The 5,000-nt window shown below is 63.1% G+C and overlaps 2 non-coding genes across 2 annotated transcripts in view; both read right to left on the reverse strand.

Moving 5' to 3' along the window:
• LOC137409233 (large subunit ribosomal RNA) overlaps positions 1-890 on the reverse strand; it is a 3,769-nt gene extending 2,879 nt beyond the window's left edge. Inside the window, exon 1 of the ribosomal RNA XR_010980468.1 lies at positions 1-890. This exon is cut by the window's left edge and continues 2,879 nt beyond it. This is a non-coding gene — a ribosomal RNA (large subunit ribosomal RNA).
• Positions 891-1,264: 374 nt separating this feature from the next.
• On the reverse strand, positions 1,265-1,417 carry LOC137409220 (5.8S ribosomal RNA). Its single transcript, XR_010980456.1, has one exon. It is a non-coding gene; the product is annotated as a 5.8S ribosomal RNA (ribosomal RNA).
• Between the last annotated feature and the right edge of the window lie 3,583 nt (positions 1,418-5,000).

Genomic DNA, 5,000 nt, shown 5'->3' on the forward strand with positions numbered 1-5,000 from the left:
CGCCCGTTTTGCCTTAGCTGCGCCGCTGGGGTTCGCGCGTGAGCCCATCGACTCGCGCGCGCGCTCAACTCCTTGGTCCGTGTTTCAAGACGGGTCGGACGGAGTGCCGGGAACCACACGACTCGGACCCCGGGTGCCGCGTGGCGTCGAGCGGCGCGACAGACGGCGCGCGCGACGACAAACTGCGAGCAGTTCGCCGCCGGCGTCCGCGAGCCCGCCGCCTCGAGCCACTCCCGCGCGGGGAGTGCACCGCAGGCGCTCCTCGCCCGTCGAGTCGGTCAACGCCTCGGTCGGCCTATAACACGACGCGCGAACGCGTCGCCACCTAGCCGCCGGGCTTCCGACGACTCGACGGGCGGTCGTCGCGCTCCGCCGCCGCCAAGTGCACCGATCGGACCGCCCTCCCGAGAGAGCGCGGCCGCTCGGCTGAATGACGACGACGAACTCGCCCGGTTCCGTCCGTTTGCCTCTGAACGGTTTCACGTACTCTTGAACTCTCTTTTCAAAGTTCTTTGCAACTTTCCCTCACGGTACTTGTTCGCTATCGGTCTCGCACTAGGTATTTAGCCTTAGATGGAGCTTACCACCCGCTTTGGGCTGCACTCTCAAGCAACCCGACTCCGCGACGACGACGGGCGTCCGACGCTCGTCCGGCGAGTAGAGGGCTGACACCCGCTCGGGCAGACCCTTTCAGAGATACTCGTGCCGGGAGCGACGGTCGCGAGTCGCCGCCGAAACGCCACATTGCACGGCGACCGAGGGGTCGCGGGCTTCGGCGCTGGGCTTCTCCCCTTTCGCTCGCCGCTACTCGGGGAATCCTAGTTAGTTTCTTTTCCTCCGCTTACTGATATGCTTAAGTTCGGCGGGTAGTCGCGTCCGATCTGAGGTCGTACTAGACGAGTTCGGACGACCGCGAGAGCCGCGCGGGACGAAGAGGGAGCGCGCGGTCTCTCCGTCGCCGCGCGAGCGACGGAGGCGACGGCGATCGCCGCGTCGCGGCCGCGCGGGCTCGTCGAGAACCGACTCGACGAAACCTCGCGCGCCCGACGCGCGTCGCCGTTCGCGCGCGCGCTACGCCGTAACCTCTTCGTCTCTCTCTCTCTCTCCGCGCGGTCACGCGTCGTCCGGGCCCGGGCGCGCGCTCCCCTCGGGAGCGAGCGCGCCGGTAGTACGCTTGAGGACGAGGCCGACGCGCGGTCGGCAGCGTCCCAGGGCGTCGCGAGCGGCACGAGGGCGCGCTCGAGCGACGATGGTCGGCGAATGACGACCCTCAGACGGGCGCGGCCTCGGGATGACCCGAGGCCACAATGTGCGTTCGAGATGCCGATGATCGATGTGTCCTGCAGTTCACATTGCCTAACGCAGCTGGCTGCGCTCTTCATCGACGTGCGAGCCGAGTGATCCACCGCTCAGAGTTGTGCTTCGCGTAGTCGGGGCTACGCTCTCAGTTCGCGTTCGACTCGCTCGGGGCGGCAGGCAGCGCCGCCCGCGCGCGCGAGTCCTCGCCCGGTCCTCGCTTCAGTCCTCGTGTGTGTCAAACCGAGACGAACGAGCGCAGTTCGGTACGGGCGCCTCTCGCGAGCTCGCCGTGCGACGGCGGCTAGCTCGCACGAGGTCTTCGAGCGATAATCGCGGCGCGCGCCGAAACGCGCGACGCGACTTTACCGACCACCCCGGTCCTACGCACCCGTACCTTTCGCGTAACCGTCAATTCCCGCCTCGACGTCGACCGCGAAGTCGACGTCGCGACGCGCCGTCAATTCCCGCCTCGGCGTCGAACGCGAAGTCGACGCCTCGACGCTAACCGTCAATTCCCGCCTCGGCGCCGACCGCGAAGTCGACGCCTCGACGCTAACCGTCAATTCCCGCCTCGGCGCCGACCGCGAAGTCGACGCCTCGACGCTAACCGTCAATTCCCGCCTCGGCGCCGACCGCGAAGTCGACGCCTCGACGCTAACCGTCAATTCCCGCCTCGGCGCCGACCGCGAAGTCGACGCCTCGACGCTAACCGTCAATTCCCGCCTCGGCGTCGAACGCGAAGTCGACGCCTCGACGCTAACCGTCAATTCCCTTTCTCTTCGGGCTCGCGGTCGACGTTCTCGAGCGCGTCGCTTTCGCGAACGCGTTCTCGAACGACGGCCGGATCATCGACAATGATCCTTACGCAGGTTCACCTACGAAAACCTTGTTACGACTTTTACTTCCTAGAAGTGATCAAGTTCGTCTCACTTTCCGCCTCGCGACGCGACGCCCGAGAGCGCCGTGTGCCGCGCGCGGTCCGTGAGCCTCACTAAACCACTCAATCGGTAGTAGCGACGGGCGGTGTGTACAAAGGGCAGGGACAGATTCCCCGCGAGCTGATGACTCGCCAGTACAAGGAATTCCTCGTTCACGGAGAACAATTGCAATCTCCGATCCCTAGCACGTTCGCGGTTCAACGGGTTGCCCACGCCGACCGGCGCGGGAGAAACACGCTGATGCGAACAGTGTAGCGCGCGTGCGGCCCCGAACATCTGAGGGCATCACTGACCTGTTATTGCTCTCCGCTTCACGCGGCTAAAAGCCGCTTGTCCCTCTAAGAAGCGAACGGTCGCCGTCCGTAGTCGGCGCCGTCTATTTAGCAGGCAAGAGTCTCGTTCGTTATCGGAATTAACCAGACAGATCGCTCCACGAACTAAGAACGGCCATGCACCACCAACCACTGAATCGAGAAAGAGCTCTCAACCTGTCTGTCATAACAGTGTTCGGGCCGGGTGAGGTTTCCCGTGTTGAGTCAAATTAAGCCGCAGGCTCCACTCCTGGTGGTGCCCTTCCGTCAATTCCTTTAAGTTTCAGCTTTGCAACCATACTCCCCCCGGAACCCAATGACTTTGGTTTCCCGGGCAATACTGCTGGCGGCAACTTCTGTAGAAGTGCGCCCAATTGCCAGTCGGCAACGTTTACGGTCAGAACTACGGCGGTATCTGATCGCCTTCGCACCTCTGACTTTCGTTCTTGATTAATGAAAACATTCTTGGCAAATGCTTTCGCAGTAGGGCGTCTTCGGACGATCCTTGAATTTCACCTCTCCCGTCCGAGTACGAATGCCCCCGGCAGTCCCTGTTAATCATTGGCTCGCCGACTCTCTAACCAACAAAATGAGTACGAGCCCATTTTCCATCATACCATGCTGAGCTGTTCAAGCTGCTCGCCCCCTCTAAGCGGTTCAATTTCTTCAAGGTGAACGTGCAGCGGCGGCGCGCTCACACGGCGAAGTGCAAGCGACGCGCGCCCTCCGCGCCTGGCTCGGTCGGGCGAGAGCGACCGGTACGGCCGTCCGCCCTCCCGCGTCTGACGCTTCAACTACGAGCTTTTTAAACGCAGCAATATAAATATACGCTGCTAGAGCTGGAATTACCGCGGCTGCTGGCACCAGGCTTGCCCTCTAGTGGATCCTCGTTAAAGGATTTGAAGTGTACTCATTCCGATTACGGCGACGCGTTTGCGCGCCGCATCGGTATTGTTCGTCACTACCTCTCGGTGTCCGAAGTGGGTAATTTGCGTGCCTGCTGCCTTCCTTAGAAGTGGTCGCCGTTTCTCATGCGGCCTCTCCAGAATCGAACCCAGATTCTCTGTTATCCGTTAACGCCACGGTTGGCATAGCACCAACCGTCGTCAGCATGATAGATCAGAAACTCAGTGTAGGCGTCGCCGGCTCGAAGGCCGTGCGATCGGCGGCAATTACTCGGGTGTCGTCCACCGAGGCCCGTCCGGAGACGAGCCGCTGGTTTTCGCCTAATAAGTGCGCCCTTCCCACGCCCGGAGGCGAAGTCGGAGCCTTGTCGCATGTATTAGCACCGGAGTTACCGCACGTTATCCACGGGTGAGTCTGTCCCCAGTGGAGTCATAACCGATTTAATGAGCCGTCCGCAGTCTCGCCGTCTACACGGCTTGTACTTAGACATGCATGGCTTAATCTTTGAGACAAGCATATGATTACTGGCAGGATCAACCAGATAGAGCTCGGTCGACGCGTACGTCGCCGGCGTCGGGCGCGAGGGGTTGCCGGTCCCTCGCGCCCTCTAGCGTCCGTCGCCTCGGTCGACGGACGCGGCAATCTAGGTTCGTGTCTCGAGGCTCGCCGCGCGCCGCCGCCTCGCGAGCGTACGAAGCACACGTCCGCGTCAGACGCGTCCGCGCTTCGTCTCTCCTCGCGAAGCCGCGCGCGACTCTCGCGTCTTACGACTGCCCGTGCGTAAGACGCGCGCGACGACTGTCGGCGCTCGCCGCCTCTAGCGACGAGGCCTCCGCGTCGCGACGCGTCTCGCCGTTCGTGAAAACGGCCGTCGGCGTGTCGCGCGACGATCGTCGTCGATGGTACCCGGCCGCGCGCCTCGATCGCCGGGCTCGACTCGATCGTCGCTAATGTTCACCACCTTTCGCGCGATCACCTCAACGCCGAGCGAGCGTCTCTCGAAGGAGAGGACGCCCCTCGCGACTCGTCAGTCGTACCGCTCGAGCGACGGTTTCGACTGTCCCGACCCTTCGCTCGCCTCGCGAGCACTCGCGGACGGCTTCGGCGCGCGGCGCACTAGGTGCTACTCCGACGCGTCGAGCGGCCAGTCGCTAGTCAGCCAAGGAAATGTCCGAGAAGATCTCGGACGGTTGGGGGCGCTCCCTTATCGCTCGAGTTCCGGAGGGCGGTACCCACTCGCGTACTCGCGTACGCGCCCTCGGATATGGAATCGAACGACCCGCGAAGGCGGGAGCGCGCGGGTACTAGTAGCGCGCGGTAGTTCGCCTCCTGAGAAGACCGACAAGACGAGCAGCCTTCGGCTAGCCGAGCGAGACGGCAACTACTAGTAGTACGCGGGAGCTCGCCTCCTGAGAAGACCGACAAGACGAGCAGCCTTCGGCTAGCCGAGCGAGACGGCGACTACTAGTAGTACGCGGGAGCTCGCCTCCTGAGAAGACCGACAAGACGAGCAGCCTTCGGCTAGCCGAGCGAGACGGCGACTACT

Source organism: Watersipora subatra, chromosome 11, assembly GCF_963576615.1.
Source record: "Watersipora subatra chromosome 11, tzWatSuba1.1, whole genome shotgun sequence".
In the NCBI taxonomy this organism is placed as follows: domain Eukaryota; kingdom Metazoa; phylum Bryozoa; class Gymnolaemata; order Cheilostomatida; family Watersiporidae; genus Watersipora; species Watersipora subatra.